The sequence below is a fragment of the Pholis gunnellus genome (assembly GCF_910591455.1).
Source record: "Pholis gunnellus genome assembly, chromosome: 20".
NCBI classification, from domain to species: domain Eukaryota; kingdom Metazoa; phylum Chordata; class Actinopteri; order Perciformes; family Pholidae; genus Pholis; species Pholis gunnellus.
The window spans coordinates 8,108,463-8,130,782 of NC_136547.1; positions in this window are offsets into that span (position 1 = coordinate 8,108,463).

Genomic DNA, 22,320 nt, shown 5'->3' on the forward strand with positions numbered 1-22,320 from the left:
TGAATGAAATGTGCCTTTGAATGATTGATGGTCCTCTGAAGGCTTGGTCTTGTCAAAAGAGAACGCGGTGAACCATTCAAAGCAAAGCTACCTTGATTTAGAAAAGAAATGAGCAATGTGCAATTATCGTTTTTAAAAAAGGGCAAAATTAAAGTATTAGTCATCATGAAATGTCATCTTGACATGACACATCTAATGTGTCACAGCACAGGATAAACATCTGATGAATCTGCCTGAATATGATACATATGTTATCAAATGTAAACTTTATTTCAACATATATTCTCTTTAAAAAAATGGATGCCTTCTCCTCCAGTAATCTCCCTTATTAAATGTCTTTGAAGGCCTTTTGCCAACAAGTTAGACAGCCAAGATTCAAATTATGATTAAAGTTTGCTCCTCAGACCAGAGTCCAGTTGAGCAATGTTCAGAAATTCCCCTCACGCTCTCACGCCTGCAGACTTATCTCATGTGAATCTGTATATTTGGCTTCAATCTTCAGATTTGAAGTCAGGGATTTTTTTTTGCCTGCTACTGTGCCCTCAGTGCGATTTGCCGTTAAATGGATAGTCTGTCCCTCCGAAGGTCAGATCAAACCCATGTGGTATTTTTCCACAGACACACCTAAAGCATCCCTGACTGACTTATCGAGTTAGCATTGTGATGCTATTCATGTTAAATCTGAAAAGGTTTCATGGTTCCCGATCCTCAATCCGATCTCACTCCCTTTACCATCTTGGAACTCCAGTTAGAGAAATATTATAGAATAAATCAAGCTTTAATTCTCATTTTTCATGTGTTTTTGCAACAGTTGTGATTAAGCTTGTTATAGTGCGGTTCTTAACACCTGGGGTAAAGGTGAAGAAGTCTTGATTAAGAGGGCTCCCCACTGAGTTAAAGTATTTAAGTGCCAGCCACAATTTGAATCGTCTGAATTATCTTAATGCCGGCAAGGAGCGCTGATTTGCTGTTTTTTCCCCCGTCTCCTTTATCCTCAGAAACACAGGGAATTTGGCATTCTGCCATCTTTGCATCAAGGTCATGCAGAGAAGAAGCTGAATTTTAGAGACTCTACAGAACCAACCCCAGTGTCTGCTGGATATTTGCCTGGGAAAAAAATTCAGTAACTAACATTAGATCGAGAGATTTGCTGTTTTAAATCTGGTGGTACTAAATTTGAGTTTGTTTCAGAGGTGAGAAGACGTCAACGTGTCCAGTTTCAAACGTTTTCAGATGTCCGGGTTCAAAATGTATCTGCCACATGTAGAAGTTAACACTTTGCAAATAGCACATCCCAAAAGAAAAACATCACATCACAGCATTTTAAGCTCTTGTCCACCATTTGTTCTGAACATACAAGAATCTCAATCTTCAGGGTTTAGGACAGGGCAAAGCGTCGTAGCTTGTAGCCACGATTCTCCTCTGAGTCAAGAACCCCGTCAAGTCCACGCCACAAACCAAATCTGGATGCCAGAACAAACAAACCCAAGCCTCTGCAGCTCTTTTCTTTCTCCATCTGCAACAAACCACCCGAGCATCAAGCCACTGCAAGCTGTTGGGCTTGTGGGGAATGAAATAGGCTTTACACTTGAGAGAACACAGCACACCGAGTTGCCTTTTTAATGGGATCCCGGGCACGTTGCTCGAGTCGCCGGTGAGGTCCCACCTGCGGGTCCGGTTTGTGGCTGAGGGACAGGAGATCTGGAGGAGAGTGCAGGCTGGCTTGTCAGAGAAAGTGGAGAGAGAGATTTCTGGTACACCTGTCAGAGACATGAACAAAGTACATCTGTTCATCCCCTCCTCCCCGATCGGATGCCACCGTCTACAAAACACAGCCCACTTATTTCTGCCTGCCTCCGTGTCACTGTCTCTTTGTTTTTCACACGCAAATGAGCACAAACACATGCACTCATACGTGCACCGACAGGGAGAACGTGGTGCAACCACAGTGCACCTCTGTTTACCGCACGATGGAATCCGTGCAGTCGCCAGAAAAACCTTGTGGTTATAAATTGACACAAAATGCACGTCTGGAGCAAAAGTGAAAGGGTGCAGAATGTCTCACATCCAAGGTTATCCAGAGATTATTCATTTTTAATCACTACCTCATATATGGCTTGGACATATTAAATAAACATATAGGGCTTTGTGAGAATATATTTCACAGATTGGCTGACACATTGGTTTGCAGATGAGCAAATCTGACACTGTGTGGTGGGGATTGTATACCGGTACTGAGAGGCTTAATGGTCGAGTTGCACAGAAATAAAATGTTTGTATATAAAATACACAGTAACATTCTGTAAAAACAACTTGCTGTTGGTGTGAACAGTGTTGTTTTTATACGTGCCTTGCATTTGGTAATATTCAAAAACATCTCTATTTCTATTCTCTCAATCTTTACCATCAGTGATGGACATGAACACAGTTTTCTGCCAAACTAAGAACAGTTTTCATTGGTTTCATTTCAAAGGAGAGATTTTTTTGTGTATGTGTTTTTCTCCTTGCTTTTTGTACTGGTTTGAAGTGGAAGCTGTGATACTTTCGACGACATTTGAACCACAGCCTGGTGATGGTTGTGGGGTTGTCTTCTTGTGTTGCCGCCACTGTCAGTCAAATCTGATCAAACAGCAGCCAGACGGCCCCGATGAAGCACATTAATGGAGTGCCAGGCGGGAGGTTGCGAGGGAGTGATTTATTGAAGAAGTTTCAGGTTCAGATGGCACAAAGCAATACTGGCAACTGACTGGGGAAACTGGGGCCGGTCTATGTAATGACAGGGCGATTGGGAAACGGGACACAACTGAGCAGGACGATGTGAGTCAGGTGACCAGGATGAGGAAAGTGCGACGGCATCTGGTGGACAGGTGGAAAAGGACTATGATAAAGATTTGGGGGATGGGGAAGTGGGACTGTGGTTGGAAAGAGAGGCAGAAAGGGCGAAAACAAACGAGAAAAAAGTTAAAAGTTAAACCCTTCATAGATACTAACTGAGGGTGTTTTTCCCTAAAATTCAACTTTAATTGTCGATCTTTAGTCATGAATGTTTGATGTTACAGAGACATATTTAAAACCAAGTTCTTAATGGCTTTAAAGCATTTAGATTTTCAAGATGTAGACACTTGAAAGTATAAATATGGAAGTATTTTCCCTCGCTGGCAGATTGTGTTTTTTAATGTGAAAAACAAGATCTTAAGACTAAACGCATGGCTCGACTGTGTTGACAAGACGTAGTGAAATGTTGTCTTATTTGGTGTTTGTTTTCTCTCACAACTTCTATGAAAAGTTGCTTCATCGTTTGAATTTCAAAGTCGGTGCTGCAAGCTTTTATTTCAAATCTCATTCGCCTCTTTGCCAGTCGCCTTGTTTTGAACCGATGTTTACGGTTTGGTCCGGGTTTGACGACTTTCTCGACTTTCTCCACACGGCTGAACAATGATGGGCTCGTGGTCACTGTGGTGAAGATTCCCCGAACAACCTGTCGCCAACAAACGTTTGTTGTGATGTTCCTTTTCTAAAACAGCTGCTGTGGAAGTTTCCCTCGAGCACAGCCAGCCCCAGTTGTTGGAGGTTTTCATTGGCAGGCGGTGGAGAACTATAGTATACTATAGCAACGCGGGAGCGAGGGCCGTAATTCAGGAGAGAAAGGGCCGCACGTGATGCGCTTGTTGATGAGAGGAGGTCTCAGTGGAAGAGAAGGAGACTCTGCTTTGCCGACCGGGGTAAACAGGCCAGCGGACCGTCGGGGATCCAGGAGGTGGAGGAGCTGAGGCTCCTCAGGAGCAGTGGGGAGGAGTAGTGAGGAGCAGGAAGACAATGTGGAGGCTGGAGGTGGTGCAACTCCCTCTGTAGCCACGAGCCCCAGCGCCAGGATTGTACATTTTGTAGTTATGATGCATTTTTGGTCACGCTCCAATACCCTGAAAGATGTAAGACTTGCAACATGAATATGAAAGAATAACACTTTTTTTCTGGCAGTGTTTAGAAGGATTTAATGTGTCTATTTAATTTAATGCTAACACATTTAAGGATTTAGATTTACATATGGGGCTTTATTTTCTTAACTTTTTATCCATTGTGATTATATAATGTTGGCATTGTATCTTTCTTCAAACCACCGATAAGCCTACTCCAAAAATCCCCAAATAGCCCATGAAAAAAGTAAACATTATTCATTATGCATCAACATGAATTATGATGTATTCTCAGACGGGGCTCTAAAACGCAGCGGAGGAGATTGACAGACAACAGTCTCAGTGATTGAAAACTAATCCTCAGTTTTAGAAAAGGTGTTTGTTAGGAACATTGTCACGGGGCATGGTGGAGGACTCAAGCGCAGACCAGGCAGAGTAGTGTGAAAAGAGTAATTTTAATGAACAAAATAATCCAAAAACAGACCATACAGGAATCGGCAGGGGATCCACAGAGCAGACAAGAGACGAGGGAGGAAACTCCAGCAGGACAGGGAAGACAGACGGGAAAACCGGGAACAGGACAAGCCGAACGGGCGGGTAGACAATACAAGGATCTGGCAAGGAGTGACTGAGGGGCAGGAGTTTATGTAGGGGGAAGAACAGGTGAGAGGAGTTGTGCTGATGAGGGGGAAGTGCTTGATTAGTGATCAGAGGCAGGTGAAGGGAATAGGCTGAGGGAGTGACTGACAGGTAGAGTGAGGAGGGTAGAAAAACAAAGAACACAGAGGCAAAGCCTAATCGTGACAAACATCCGTCACAGTTTCCTCCTCAACTTCACGGTTCAACTTTGACTCATCGTATTTGACGTAGTTGGTTTTCCTGAGTAGTGAGGCATTGTTGCCTTTTTTGTGGATAACCACTATAAGCCATGGGACCCTCCATAGGGAAGAATTACATCCGACATTTTGAGTGCTCTCAGTCAAAGTGGTAGCCAATCCGTTTACAGCCTATATAATTACCTACCGCCAAGGAGGTGACGTTTTCGGTTCGGTTGGATTGCTTGTCATCAGGATGGAAAAACTACTGACCCGATTAACATGAAAATTAGTGGAAGCATGGGCCAAGAAAGAACCATTACATTAGTAAGCTGATCCCAGTAATAGGGCATTGGGCCTATCCTCTGGTGACGTCATAGTGTAGGGAGATGTCAACAAAACATCACCATAACTGAAAGAACCAATGACATGAGCTTTGAAAACTAAACCTATTTTGTATTAAACCGTAGTTTCCCTTTAATGAGTCGCCCAATAATTCATGCTGTCGGTCAGTTTTTGGAATGGAATGAATGCCTTTAGTTAAAGAAACCTTCACCCACAAATACAAGAAGACATCAAACCACATCCTGTTAATACATGTCAGGCTTTCTGTTTGTGTAGCACATGGAAGCTTGTATACTTGCTGATGGGTGGATCTTTTCTGGGAAAAGTCCACAGGAAGTATTTCTTCTTATGTCACCAGAAGCAGCAGCATTGTTTGTGTGGAATAAATAGAAGAGGAGCGCGAGCAGTTAACCGTCGGCAGAAACACCGAGGGGAGATTGCACAATATTGCACACATCGTTTGATTGACAGGCGATACTTGAGAAGTGATTGCTGCTTTTCAACCTCTCAACCAAAAATAGGAATTTCCTTCTTTTTTTTTACAGGGTTTATGGCTAATAACTGCAATGACATTGAGTGTGTGTTGCTGTCACTGTTTTACAGAAGTGTCAGGCTCCGCTGGATGATGTTTGCCTCCACGAGCGAGATTTAAAATCCTGCCTTTCTGACTTGGTGTTTAGGCCTCTTCAGACTCTGCAGATAAGAGAGGGAAATGTTCAACCTTCAGACATGCAGAGAGAGGGTGATGACAGCCGGGCTCACCTCACCCCAGGAGCCCAGAGGTGTTGTGAAGAAACGGCTTTCAGCAGCGCCGCTGTTCACCGAGACGACTAAAAGGGAGAGCGGAAGGTGCACACAGGTTGACGACAAAGACAAAATGAAGCTGATAAGGACGGGACGACGATTCAGAAAAAGAAGACGAGAAACCTCAATAAAAAAAAATCCCAGAATTTCCCAGATTGTAAAGTCATGGATTTGTGAGAAACAATCTTTGAGATTAAAGTCACAGATGTTGTTTTGTCAAGGAACCACATCACTTCCTTTTGCAAGGTTTGGTCAAACTAGCTGTGTATTATGTCTGCAGTGGACGACCTTATCAAATTATACTTTGCTGTCCAATTTAGAAAAATGGAACTCCTTGGGATTTTTGCCCAGAATCACCCCATTATCATAAGCATCCCGACTTTAAAGACTCTATTTTAAAGAAAACAACTTGCTGATTAAATTTTTTTCCTCGTAAATTTGTGATTTTTTCCTCGTAAATGTACCACTTTAATACCCAAGTTTTTTTTTCTCCACATACAGCTTAGCCTACAATGGCCCCGATACACCGTCAAATTAATATGTCTTGCCTTCATGATTAAAAAAGGATCCAAAATGTAGTTTATTGGCCACTTGGTTGCAGAACAACAAGCTGTCAACACGATAAAGTTGATATGGTGAACATGCTAATGAGTTATTTACACATCGAGCAGGAACAGAGCAACATTATCATTCATCTGGAGTCATGTTTGTGTCCACTTTATTAATGTACAGGTAAATGCAATATTTACTTTGGAATCTGGCTCTTTGAATACTTCATCCACGATGTTCACTGTTGGTTCACCAGCTCTGCTGTTTTATGCTGAGACGGTAGGATATTCTGGGCTTTTAGCAGGTTTTGATGAGAGTGAATCAAAACACTAAGGATGAGCACCATAGAACCAAAACAATGAGCTTAAATACACTAAAATGCTCTGTAGAGCTGAGAGAAACTGTAAAGTCGATAATAATATATGTTACTTCAAACACAAGCGACCCCCTTTTACACAATCTGTCGTCTTTTGATCCATTGTTGAAATAAAGATATTGATTTTTGCAGATTTAAATAATCACCACTAGTAAATTTAGTGTAAAGTCAAAAGGAGGTGTTTGACAGCTCGAAGTTAGAGTGTTCCTTCAATAAGCTACCTGTTACACTCCTTTCCTACCAGCACTATTGAAACTAGAAACATTGATTGTGCTGCATTAGCTGAAGGACAGTAATTCAAAGCATATCGGAGAACCTGAAAGTCCCTATTCAATCAGCGCCAACTGTTAGGTCAAGTGGTTTGATTAGCCGAACAACAAACGCACGTTTCAGCTGCAGAGTGGGGCGACATGGAAAGATGACTGCTCATTCCCTCCAAAATATTACTTTTATCCCCTCAATTTTCACACTGACTGACAGCAGAAGTAGCTAAACATAATGCTCTACAATACAGGTTTAGATTAAGGGAGAATCTTTGAGTGACAAAAAAAAAAGAGTAAAGAAGGATTAAGCTTACATTTCCGTGCTCCTCTCCATCAGCTCCGAAAGCTGTAACTCCTGAGGGTTAGATTTCCACATGTTGGGGTAAAGGAGTATTGTGGGAGCATTTTTGATGTACAATAAAGTGTATTTAAAGTGAAAACTGTGATGAAAGCAGATTTGGGTTTAATGTCTTACTACTGCCCCCCCCCCCCCCCCGCCGCCGCCGCCGCCTTAGACTTGCATTGGATCAGAATTGAATTTCGACAGTGCAACCAGGTGGTTTCTTAAAATGCCAAAAAAATAATTAACATAAAAATGTGTACTTTATGACCAAACATGCTTTTAAGTATTTTATTTACTGTGCATGTCAGAATGACCTTCTGTCGTATTCATTATTACCTTTCAGCATGACTCTCGATGAGCTTAAACTATTAGTCTCCATCAATCTTTAACCGGCAGCAGACTGTTTTGTGGGGAGTTTACTTTTATTCTCTAAATGGAAGCTGACATTCATTCAGAATGGGGTCAGTTGTTGGTGGAATGTTTTAATAGGTGCCATTGACAGTGCATTCAAAGTGTTCTCTTCACGTCATCACATTTTGTTGTGCTGCAGCCTTGTGCTAGACTTGTTTAATTAAATACATGTTTTCCATCAAGCTACTCTCATGTCACATTTATATAGACAAGTGTGTGCCTTTCCAAAGCACATCTTGTCAAGGTGTAGACAAAACAAAGATGATCAGGAGAAACAGGAGGCCCCTGAACGGAATATTAAGTTTCTTTCCTCTTAATACATTTGATTCTTTTACTTTCTCATTATGTGGTGTTGAGTGAGGATTGACGAGAGGGGAAATTAATTTAAGCAACATTAGCATAAGGCTCAAATGAAATGTGAAATAGCTGTCTGAATACTTTCTGTTTCCCTCTCTGTGAATGCTTGACATTTGTCTTTATGCTGTGTTCTATTTTAAATGTGATTTTTAATACCTTGTAAAAGACACATTGGAAGTGATTGCTGACAGTAATGCATAACAATATTGTTCAATATTATATATAGTGAAATAGTGAAAAAAAAAGTATCTGCATTTTATATTTTCAGTTCACTACATTTTATGTTCTTTTTTATGGTTTTCATAAAGGGACACCATTTCCTCTAAAATCTAATCTGAATTAGACAAATTGTCTCATGAATGTGATTTGAAGGGCTTTAATTTTGAAATGCTACATCAGAATGTCCTTGTTATGTCTGAGTGACACCTTGAGGTGGTCTGCTATTAACCTGTCGTGAAATTATCTTGTAACAATGCACCATTTCCTCTAAAATCTAATCTGAAATTAGACAAATTGTCTCATGAATGTGATTTGAAGTGAGCTCATGAAAGCCATTGTGAAGCTCAAAGTGGGAGGCTCCAGCCGTCGCCATTTTAGCATTGAAGACGCTCTTCAAGGAGCAAAGAGTTGGATCATCGGTAAAGCTGAGGTGCGACATGTGACGCAGCAGAGGAGACACCTAGCGACCTGAGACGGCACCCACCTGTAACTCAAAGTGGCCACGCCCTCAATTATGCCTAGATTTAAGCCTTAATATAAATTAAACGGGTGAGTTGTATAAAAATTCACCCCAGTGGAGTTGCAAATTAGCAATAGAGACCAAAAACGTGTTTGTACCAGGCTGTAAACATGTTAATTTTTCTGTAAAGTTGTGCATTATCACATAAAGGTCCATGAGAGACTCGCCTCAAGTGGCCATTTGAGGAACTGCAGTTTTGGCACTTCCACGTTGGCTTCATTTTTAGACCTGCAGGTTTCCTGCACGTCATCTTCACGCTAGCTGGTTTGACAGTCGGTATTCAAATAATGAATTAATAAGATAATAAGCAGGATAATCTGCATATGAGTACATATTTTGCCAGCCGTTTCTAAGAGTTTGCAAGATACAAAACCTTTCAACTTTTGTTTCATTATAGTACATTTAATACTCCTTTCTTTACAGGGCTTGTATCAGGGTGATAAAGTATGCCCATAAGAGATATGAGTTAATTACAAATCCTACTCAGTTTGAGGAGTTTGGTTGATGTTGTTTTGCTGATAACACTATTTTGTTTGCATGCTATTTGGCATTTTGAAGAATACGGCACCGAACACACGCATCACTAATACTTATATCGTTAACAATTAGGCCACTTGGCTCGGGGGGGGGGTGGAGTCCAATTAGGTCCACAAACACACTTGAAGACAGACTTGCTTCGCTCAGCCTGTTGCGCTCCGGCTGGTGTCATTTATGGCGGAAAATCGTTTCTCAAACGCAAATGTTTTGCTGTATGAGTAATTAAAACTGCTGGGCATTACTGAGCATTTAAAAGACATTTTAGTGACAATTGTAAGGGACGAATAATTGTCCTAAGATCTTAGAGACCCCCCCAAATTTTGCTATTTAGGCTTCAGGGGGTCTAAAGTGTCAGGTATTGTTTATACGAGCGAGCAGTGTGTGAAATACTCGATTAAGTGGAGCTGGATTAAAAGCGTTGGCAAAGAGCACTCATTGGCGTTACACCTCATGCAGCAGCGCTGTCTCTCTGCTTCACAGCGGTCCGTCGATGGTCTTCAGAGCACAGTTGTTGTTGCCCACACAGCGCATGACTCTTCAATGCACACACACTGTATGTCCCAACACAATCGTGTTCTCAGAAGGAAATCTATGTAATGAACTGTGCGAAAACCCATCTGTGTTCCTTTTTCAATTTGGCAACGTCTCTGCTGTTAATGATCTCGTGGACACGTTTGTATGCAGTGAGATTCACAACGTGGCATCTTTTCACACAACATATCGACATGTGGACTGAAGATTGGATTTTGAATATAGCTGTGGTGCATTATCTTTGTAAACGGGACATTAAGAAGCCATTTTCCAACACAGTGAATTATTTGAAAAACAATTAAATATTTAAGTTCTTATGTCTGGAATGTACTTTAAAAAGCTACATTAAAAAAGAAAACAGTATCATAAACGAGGATCGGGTGTCTAAACGTATTAGATAATTACATAAACAAAGGACTTACTGATTAATACACAACAAAAATGTATTAATCCTTTTACAGTTCAGAGAACCGTGTGTCTGGTAGGAAAAAGGAATGCAGGAAAGATGCATTTCCTGTCTCTAAAAGCAGTAACTGTAGTTTCCATCAGCCTGGTCTCCTAAAAAGTATGTTCCAATACAACAAAACTGCATTTTCAATTATGTTTCAAGGCAACTTTTTGTTGTTGTATGTGTAACGTACTTGACAATAAACGGTTCTGATTCTGCCAAATACATTTAATCAAAGCCTGCATAGAGAGGAGGTCGGGGACTTAACGTAATTGAGAATGCAGTTTTTTTAAAACTGCGAAAAGCACAGCAGATTGTATAGAAGTCTATGAGAAAATGACTCTACTTCTCTCTCCATTTATTACCACAGTAAACATTGTAAACATGAGTTTATGGTCTCAATCTCTAGTTTCAAGTCTTCTTCAATACAGCATGATGTCCATTTAGTATTTTATGATCCATTTAGAGTCAAACAGACCATAAAGCAGGGTATGCTGTAGGGCGGGCTTACTTTGATTGACAGGTCGCTGTCACTACCAGAGCCGTATACAACGTCTTTACGTCACTCCTCCGCATTCAAATATGGTAACTTCTGTTCATTGGTTGCAAAAAAAACCCAAAACGTCCATAATCTAAGATGGCGACGGCGAAATCGCTGAACTCAAGGCTTCAAAGAATCGTTGGCAGAAACCTCCATCTTGGGGGCCACAAACTTAAAACACCGTCACCTTTATAAAGTCGTTTAGGTGAACATGTTAGCAAACATGTTAGCAAACAGTTGCCTATTCAGACATCCAGCAGTAGCAATAAAGTGTTTCTGGTCACAGTAAATTGAATATTCCCTTTTCGCAACTACTTTGCTCTCCAGTTAACAATGTGCTAACTTTGTTTGTCTGCTGTTTGATGCAGATAGTGTACAGTAGGTTCCTCTGAGAGACGGTTTATGCCAAAAACAGCTGTCTGCTGAAGCTGGAAACAAGGCAAGACATGTAGGGTCTGCATCTCTCCACTGCCTGGATAATCTTTGCTTTTCAGCAGCACTTACATTTTGCCATGCCCGACAAAGAGTACAACATATGATGTCACTTTTTTTTTATTTAATATTTAATATTTAACCTTTAAGCTTCACTCAAAATTCTTAAATAAATCATGATATTTTAAACAAATTAAGTAAGACATATGATTTCCTACATGCCTTTGTCCACTGCACTTCCTCCAAGGACAGGAAGAACTTCAAAGACTCAGTGTAGTATTTCAAAAGTGTTTTGTGTAGTATTAACACCAATGACATTGTTATTAATAATTAACTATTAAAAACATATTGTAACCATTTCTATCTTCTATTTGGTAATGTTGAATGTAATTGTGTATGAGAATTAATTCATGAAAACTCTTTTTTTAAATGATAAGTAAATATATGATCAAAGTGACAATTCACTGAACTAGGGATTTTAAATACATTGCCAAAATTAAACATTGAACATTAGATGAAAAAACTATTTTATCATTGCAAGGACAATCTTTATTATTCAGCATTATATCATTTGTATAGTTTGTATAAAGTATTTTGGTGTCTGCAAAAGTACGTGACAGCACTTCCACCTGTTTTGTAGAATGAGCCATTAGCTAAATTTGATCTTTGATCACTTTTTAAGAGAGAGAAAATAGTGAACATCTCATTTTAGAGCCAAACTCATCAATTGATTTCTCCACTAGGTGCTTAGCAAACATGGCAGCACAGCATTGGAAACGTCGAAAACAAACCTCATTATCCCCACCGTGACACCGCAAAGTGATCGCAGCTGTGTTTGTTTTGAAATCGGAGGGGGTAATGCGAGTATTTGAACTGCAGTATTCAGTTATTCCAACTACAGCGGTTTAATCCCACCTCATTGCAAACAGCAGCCACTTCACACGTCGTGGGCCTCGAATCGATCACACCACATCCTTTAATTTAAAAAGTAATTAAATCTGACCGGTATTCCAGACATTCTCATCGGCCGTGTCTCGGATTCCTCCTCCCTCGTTGGATTCTGTGTAGCTCACTCCATCACCTTCCCATAAACTCCTCCACATTACCCCGAGCAGCTGTTTGGGAAAATCTAATTATGCATGGAGATAAAATTTAAATTCAGCAGCCACCCTCAGTGCAACTCATGATTTATTGATACTTTGGAGCAGACATTAATATTGTCGTTACGATTAAGACTCGCCTGACTCAATTCATGATCGGCTCCCGTTGTGATGTCTTTATTATCTTCCGGTCAGTTTGCAGGCAGGTTAATCTTGTGTTGGGGGCCACACTGCTTGTCAGGCAGCGGGGTTTGTATAGTAGGACTTCCCTTGTTATGCCTAACCTTTTGAAAGGTTGCACCGTTTCACTTGACATTTCAAAAACGGCCCATTTGCTTCGACAAGCACGCGCCATCACTGAATGAAATAACCTCTTTCTTTGACGTGCCGCCAAACCTGGAACAGGAGAAACATTTTGCCTTCCAAAGCAGTGTACTCTTTTAATGTATTTTTGGTGATTCATGTTCTTTAATGATGAAATGCTGTAGTTCAAGAATTTACTAGATGTGGTAATTGAAAAAAAAAATGAATCTCAAAGTAGCAAAACATGTTTTTTTTTCTCCACAACCGTCCTTCATGCCTGCTGAGTGTTTTGTGAGCAAGGCTACGTTGCAATGACAGCTTTTTAATTGCACTTTTTCAATTGATAGTTTTTAGAGCAGCTTATGTACAACCTGGGAAGAAAACAAATAAACTCTTTGGTTCACAAAATATGTTCCATCACAATAGCTCAACAAAGAATATGAAACGAGGAAATCCTTGATAGCTTCAGGAAAACGTGACATGATAGCTATGGCTTAAAATTGCCCTAAACAATATGTTTTTTAATTAACATTGAAATGAATCATAATTATCACTACACTCTGCAGTTCCCTTCAACTCTGCACAGCGTTTTGGCGCCTTTGAGCTCATTGTTTTGGTTTTAAGGCCCGCAACTTTGTCATTTTGATTTAATCTCATGGCTATCGTGAGCGTTGTTTCCTGATGCCTGATGGATCCACTGTACACTATCTAATCAACTCTCAACAGCAGACAGAGAACACCAACTAGCTACAGCCAGACACTTCCCTCAGGAGCTGGTGGAGAGCAAAACAGAGCTAACGAAGAGTTAATATTGGACTTAAATTAATCAGAATGTCAGAAACTCCAAATGAACGCTAATGGATGCTAATGCTGTTGCTGAGTGTCTGCTGGATGTGGAAACAGGCTTCTGTTAAAAGTTCCTCATACAACAAAAAGAATGCGAATATGTCAATGTTGTATTTACAGCTTATCTGTTAATGCAATTTTAAATATTATAGACTAAATACACTTAAATGTTCTTAAAGCATTACAAGTATGATGCTGAAGACTGCATCTGTTAGTGGTATATTATACTATAAGTCATATAATATCGTATTCCTTTTGAAACATTTATGTGTTACTGTGTTATTGATTTACTGGATTAAAAAGAACAATATTTCTTCGTGAATTTAGTGAAGTAGAAGTTTCTTAAAATGGTAGATGTAAGATAACCAGGCACTTTCCTCACAGGACCATTTCATTGAATATTGCATTAACCAGCCAGATAAAAACACATCACATTTTAATGGTGAAGTGAAATTGAAGGTTGATGTTATTATACAATATCATCCGGTGCATCAAATAAACACTGAAGCTGATTCCTTTTCACGGCTCTGTATCCGGGAAATTAATAAAATACAAACCAGGAATGTGAATGAGATGAGATTTCTTCTCATTACCATTAATCAGGTTGTTGTTGTTGTTGTTGTTGTTGTTGTTGAGCGTGAAAGCTGGAGGAGTTCTGCTAAGACTGCAGCTTCACCTGCAATTTACCAGGAGCCAAGCTTCTTTTAAAAAGCAATATGTTGTGTAAAATAATTGTAAAATATTTTTGGAAAATCTTCATGTGTCCAAACTAGTTGTATTTGAACAGCAACAAAAATAGCTTTAAGCTTTGAGGTTTTTTGGAAAATCAATCAACTCTCATTGAAACCAGTGAAAGCCACAAGGCGCAGTTGAAAACTCAGAGAAAATGGACTGTTGTTCTCTCACTGGCTCGCAGTGGGGGGATTTTCCTTTCTTCTGCTTCCTTTTACAATATCACAGTCTAAGTCATTGCAGTGCCTAAGCCGCCTCTCCGTCATTCCACTCCGCCAGTATTGATTGCATCTAGGCTCTCCAAACAGATGAATGGAATAACCTTCCCCTCTGTGTCCATTTCCTTTTTCAGCTGATGGCAGAAACACAGAGGGTGCGGGTACCGTCGAGCCAAAGAAACGAGGGAAAAGGATCGGCCCATTTGGATTCCTGCTCTACTGATCATGTGCATCGACTGCCGGGCCGACAGCAACCTCAGACAATCATCCTCATCCCCTCTCCCATCAACCTTGGCTTGGCCCGGCCAACCACAGCCTGCACAGAATCAATCAGCATTGAGATATGGGCAGCCGTCTCGGCGGAGACCGATTTTGGCATGCAAGACTCTCCCTTAATAGACAAAGAAACGGAGATCAATAGCCAATTTGGGCTTGGAATGAGGCTGGAATGGACCAAGGAAAATTCATCTTTGCCTGGAGAAGTCAGGAAAGGTATGATGAACTCTCCTGACTGGTACAATAAAGAAGTGAATCATTCATCAGCTGTTTATGGCTGATCTTGGCAGAGCAGATACGACTGTAAGATTGCTTTTTTTGTGAACTGCAGTTTTGGTATGAGCCCTGCTTACGCTTCCACATGGCTACAGAGAGAGCTTTTACAAGAAGGAATATGTACATGTGTATGAACCTCTGAAGAAGCACATTTTATAGGCTTGAGAAATAAAAGGTTTCTCTTTATCTGATTCAGGGCAACATTGTGCATATAGGTTACTATTCAGAGTAGTATTGTGCTCAATGAAGGACTTGTAATATCACAAGATCATGCAACAATTGTGGGATCCCGTATCACATGTGATCAGTTTGTGCACGGACCAATCAGCGTCCTTTGAGGAGCTACTAAGGCATTGAGAGGCGACTGTTTAATCCAAACTATAATGGCGGCTCCTGAAGAGTTTAGCGTCGATCAGTTCTATCATAACTGGTGAGTGTTTCTCAACGAAAGAAGAGCAAAGAACGACACTGAAGGCGTCCCTCGATGTAAACAATGTTTTTGCTCTTCTGAGTTTGAGAGACGGAAGGTTCATCCAATCACCTGTCATGTATTTTTTGCCTGCCATTTGAGAAATGGCTCTGTGTAACAAACCATCTGGCGGCTTGAATGGCTGCAGGTTCATTCTGTAAATGAAAGAAAGCTAAATCAGAAAGTTGCGATCTCACCCTCTGATCAGGAAGACAGGGAGTTTGAGGGAAGCAACCTTCAAGGAAAGGTATCAGAATCAGGTGCGAGATGCATAAAAATAGTCCTGGAGTGATAACACCTTCACTTCTCCAACCCGATGTCTGATCATGTCCCCGCTCCATTTCTTCGAGTAAGTTCTTGTCAAAAGATATCCTTGACGTTATTGTAGAGCAGTCAAATCTGTATGCTGTACAAGTGGATGCCAATAAGCCACTTTAACCTCACTGCCAATGAATGAACCACGTATTTCACAATATAGATGTTCAGAAACTATCATCAAAAAACCCGGATGAAATAGTTTTGTTTAATGAAAAAACATAATCTGTGCAGCGCAGGGTTAAAGTTTTGACACAACGTGAGTGATAATTATGACAGTTGGGACCAAAATGACAGTAATTTGTGGCTGTGCATGAATGGACGGCAGCCTCTCCCCAGCGTAATTGGAGCAGGAGCGGATTCAGTCACGAAGCCCGAAGGCTTCCTTTTCTACCCATTCACCGCTCATAATTATAATGTGACAATTCTCTGTACTGTGCTATCATTTCCCCATTGAGATGCATAATAACTATTTTTCCATTAGGAGTCTGTCTCCATGGAGAGTTATCAGGGGGCGATACTGCTCGCAGTGTTATCAGCGGGGGGGGGGGGGGGTGGGGGAGGGGGGGACCATGGCCTGCGGGCCCTGGAGGTGTTCACGTCGCCGTCCTCAGGCTGCAGCATCACAAAGGAGAGGGGATTCAATTATGAAGTGACACCTTGAAGGCATGTAGCAAAAAAAATAAATAAAAAAACAGAACACGCCGCTTCAAAAGAGATCACTCAAAATGCATCCTCTCCCTTTATCTCGTCCTGTCTGCCCGCCTGTCTCACCCTCTCTCAAGTCAGTGATTCCTAATGTGTTGCTCTGGAAAACAGAGATAAATGTGTCGCCTCTCTCGTATCCGTACAGTGACTTTACTTTTGGACTAAACTGTTTTGTTGATTCAGAGCAGAACTGAAGGGATAACTCAGCCCACACAGCTGCAGAGGTGACGAGGATTACTCCCTTCTTGTTTCCAGCAGTCAGACCTTCCGCTGCATGAGGAGATGCGTTTCATCCTCTTTGCAGTTTTTGCCCTGGCTTCTTAAGTTTTTACTTTCCTTTCATGTTTGACTAAGAATTCCACTACTAGCACTGTAAACACAGTAACATATTCTATATTATTGTATTTCTTTGCACCAACAATGAGTCGATGTAATGTGAAAGCTGTCGCTGGTGATGATGAGAGAAATATTGCACGACTTTGCAGTTCCTTTTCTAGTGTCTTACAAAAACAGACAAAACAGAAATGTCTAGAAAATACAGTAGCCCTGCAGTAATCACCAATTTGCTGAATGTTTTCTGTTCCATTTGCTCTAAGAAATTGATTCAATGTGATGTTGGTTTTAGTTTGAATTTAAAAACTGATTAAAGTTTATATTCTATTTTCTTGAAGCTTCCAGGTCCTACTACTTCCACTCCTTCAAACTTCCAGCTTTTCAGTCTTGTGACATTTAATTTCTGCTGAAACGGCAAATCCGAACCCCACACGCAGTCAGGCTGTCTATTTCAGGTTGAGATTTAACAGGATTAACCTTTACAATCACTCTGCTCTCCGCTCTACCTTCCTATATACATCACCGTGACTTGTTTTCAATCTTAAACTGCCACGTGATGGATGTCATCTAAAAAACCTGATGGCATTCGCAGCTCGGGGACGGGAGGAGGGATTGTTCTTCCCCCGCTCCTGAATCAATGTGTCATCATCCAATAGGCATACAATTGCACTGGCAATGTTACTAATTGATAATATTTGGGAAGCTGCACTGCAGCATTGAAATGCTCTCACCAAGGAGCTGCATTTACATCTTGCATGTACATATCTGTTTAGGTTAGGTGAGCAGAATAGTTGTGACCATCCGAGTGTGTAATCACCACATCAAATTAATAATCCGACTGCATATTTCACACCATCTAAAAAAAGGCTGATATTGTTCACCATGAAGAGCTAAAGGCTAACATTAGCCTTCTGGCCTCTAACCGAACGTAATGACTTTGCAACACCCCATCCGTCACTGCACCCATAAATTCTCTGCCGATTCCATTAAAGCCTCTGCAGAGATGAAAATCGAGACTCTTCATTCTTATTTTGCAGCTTGACACTCAGGTTATTGGCAACACATGTAGATTCATTTAAATATTTTTCAAATCAGACGTGGAAAATACGCTCATCTTGCGCCCCTGAGCTAATATAATAAAAATGTTAATTAAGATTTGTGCGGCGAGCTGCGGATTTGAATATTTCCAATAAAGCAAATGCTCTCCAACTTGTGAAATGTAATACAGCATAAGTGTTTAAAAATGTACGTGTTTTTTTTTTTTCAACTTTAACTGAGGAAACACACACAGAGATACAAATTATAATACATGGTTAAGATGGGGCGTGAGTTATTTCCAAACGCTGCTTCTGCTGTAAATTTGGCTCCAAATGAGGTTTATTTTATTTATTTTCCACCACAGTAATCCATATGATGATTCAAAGATGCAAATCTATGTGTGAGCGCTAACTGACTAATCGATTATTTCCCGGGAGAGAAACAAGCAGAAATGAGTGAATTGAATCTGTCAGCTGCTATAAACACATGCGAGCTGATGGTTGTGGGCCAGATTGAGTCTAAATTTGTTGAAATAAAAAAAAAAGAAAAAAAGGTTTACATTTATATGTTCACATTTACTGAGATGACCAACTGGCCAGCAGCAGCAATCATTTTAATACATTTTTTTATTTCCACAGCTGTGAAAGTTAAAAAATTCAATATTGCAGAGGCTTAACGGCTCCTGTGTGAAGTGAAATCGTGTAGTCGCTTTCATCCTCGGGCTCACTATCACGGCTGAATATCTTCGCTTCAGCAGCTTCAGTCATTTCTGTATATATGAATAAACTGCAGTGCATTAAGCAAAAGGGGTGAAACGTGTTCTCATATGTGGGTCAAACGGAAACAGCTGTGTGCAATCATGCCAGCCACTGGTGCTGCGGACTTGATACCGCGGGCTAATTGTGTGTGGCATTGTAGTTGGCCCTCATTAACCTTACTGCGTTACCTTTTACTGTGGCTTTAAAGCTGCCATCTGTTGCCGCCCAGCTACCTTTACAGACTGGCTAACAGAGTGGAAGTGACATACTGAAACCTTTCAAGGACATTAATGCTGTAGTCTCTATAATGAACACACACAAAACCCTGCAGAGCTCAGACTGGTTCCTTAAAGTCACTATAAACCCTCATTTATGAAAGGATTGGCTTTAAAGTCAGGAGCTTTATTGTTGCTTTTGGCTTCCTGTCTCCTAATGGTTCTTGTTTTTATTGCAGCAGCTGTTGAGTTTAGGATTTTATTCTGGTTTTGATCCTCTGCAAAGCACCTGATGTTTTGAAAACATCCAGCATAAATCTATTTCTTATATGAAGTGAAGGCGTTGTCCAAAATGGTGAAGAACTGATTTTCAGGAGGAGACTCAATCAAAACAGAAGAGTCCACGTGGACCATAACAATCCACCCAACTGTGAAAATGCTGTGCGTCACACATCAAACCGACTCGCACAACAGAGACTTCAGTGGACGTTGCTATTCACCAGAACAATGTTGGTCCCAGCTGTTGAATTCACAGCTCTGGAGAATGTCGGCTGATTGTGCACGCTGCTCTGCTGACTTCTGCACAGTAAAGTGCACACTCTGCGCGGTCTTTAAAGCAAAGGCCGAATCAGGGTCACAATCAGCCTCTCGATCACGTTGTGTGTTCCCAAGTGAAGCACAGGCATTGGACTGTTCCTTAATCGGACCGAGGGCAAGTGTAATGACTTTGGAGACGGCTGCTCCACCAGAGGACAAGTCCCGTGTGTCCTGCATAAGGGTCATAAAGCGTGGCAGTGATTCTCCAGCACTTGTGTGATGAAGGTGATCCTGGACTCTGATCTTCTTTTAAAGGTGGAAACCAATAACTGTATTTCTGTGCACGATAAATACAAATCTCACTTTAAATCTTTCTGCATTTTGGTTAAACTGTCAAAAACATTTTCATAAGGCCTGTATGTCAAGGAACGATCACTTTGTGGTTTCATAAATCTTCGTCATTTACATATTTACACCACGATCATTTCCCCCCATAACTACTGTACTGACTGTCAAGAGAGACACGATTGCAAATCTTTGTGGAAGGTTTGACTATTGTTGTCCTGTGAAAGCCCCTGAAAACTTGTGTTGAAATCTTTGTTTTAATATTAAACGTTCATGACTAAGTACGCTAATAATGTCTAAAAAAACATTTAGATTATTTATTTACGGAACACTACCGCCAACACAAAAATGTAAATTCTTTGTAGAATAGCTTTGAGATTAGGCAACAAAGTACTTGGTGTGGTTTTGGAAAAGATCATATTTGGGGTTTAAATAATGACATTAAGTAAGAAAGTTACGTGACAAATAAATCAACACTGATTTCTGGTTTCACACGGGACACAAACGATGGTCTCCTGGGTGATAGTCTGGTGTTTTTGGATCCACCCCGACCTCCTCCCTACATGGAGTTTGTCGCTCTTTATTATTCCTGCTTAACATTTGTGTGTATGATATACATACAACATGATTTTGTGAGTTTAATACAAATTGCTTTTCATGGGTATAGCCATGAACAGTCTGGTTCATGTGGGATCCCTTCACTAGCAGTAAGAAGCTACATTTCAGTGCATTTAAAAAATACATGAACTAATAATGGTTTAGCAACAACATGAAGATAGTTGATGTTTTTCTTTTAGTTTTATTTCATAAATCCTTCTACACTGTCACACATGTAAATACTGGGGCAAATATCCCTTATAGGTTCGTTCAAGAGCACTGCAAAAACATTTGTTCTGGTTAACGGGAAATTCAATTAACAAAAACAATTGAATGTACATTTGGCCAAGAAGGGCAAGTTGATAGACACTGATTGATTTGATTGATGTATTCCTATCATCCACAGTCAGTCAGGTGTAGAATGACCTGCCACAGCCGGACATGCTGCACACATCGTATTAGAAAAAGACTCGCAGTTAAAAGCACACAGTGATATCAAGTGGCAGCCAGTGAGACCGGTGCCATTAGTGGGAAAAAAAGCCAGATGACAAGCTGCCGTTATGGTGTCCACTTCCCTGCTGACTGACGTTAATTTGACGTGCTTTCAAACACTCTGCCGTGTAACTTGTTAACGTGTCATCTTGATGGCAAGCGCCCTGCATGCTAAACTATATAAATCATAATTAAATCAGCAGTCTGTGTTGACAGAAGATGCCTGGTAATGAGAGGAGAGGATGGATTTTTTACGAGGCACGCCTTAATGACGCACCAAACATTTACACATACGTCTGTCAACAACCTGCGAGCAGTTATCACGTCTGCTCTTTATGTACTTTACAATGAAGCCAAAAGGTTTCTTTGTCCTTCAGTTCATATTTATTTGTAAAATAAAGTGTTGGTCATTGAAACATTTGACTAGTTAAACATATGACACAAACATTTTATTGATTGATAAGAACACAAATATTTATCTACAATGACGATGGGTTTTCTAGCCTTACAACAGTTTTGGAATATACCGGGTTTTTTTTATACATGAACTGAAAATACAAAGTTACAGTAAACATGCCTTTTGATAAAAATATCTTTACAAAAAAATGTACATTTCTATACAACAGTTGTCAGTTGCACTACAATTGTGGTTAAAACCTGCAACGACCCCAACAAACTGTCAGTATACCTTTTTTCCCGCTTTGTTTTAAACGTCTCTTTCAGTCGATTAGTGTTTGAAATAAACATGAGGACTATTTACAGGGCAAACTAAAAGTGAATGTCGAGCCAGAAATGTTTTAAAGTGACCCAGATAAATTACAACAGTTAAAAGCAATGAGGGTTTCTTTTTAGAATATTTGACACATCACCTTATTAAATAACAGGCTACCAGCAAAAAAGATAAACATGTAGCAGAGCCATTTCCCTTAAACATGTTTTTGTGTACAAAAATAGTGCTAAATATTACACATCATCATCATTCACCAGACACTTATGTTGAAGGAGCTGCTGGACAGACTTTTTATTTCATTTTTTTTCAGGCAGAACTGCCGGGTTTGATTGTTGTGTTCATGAAATTGTGCAAGGCGACCTTTCCTTCACATTTAATTAATTCTCGGTTTAAAGGGTCATTCCAACCAAATCGCAAAACAATATTTCCTTAATGACCCCTGCTGGTTTGGTTTCATTTGCCCAGCTTTTGTGATAATAAGGGTGAATAGACTTCTGTTCATTGTGTTCGAAACGTTGAACAATTACACATAAACAAAACACCATTATCCAGGTTATTAATCCACATTTTGGACGGGATCCATTTTTCTATCCAAATGTCTACAGAGCATGTGAGCATCTCCCAGAG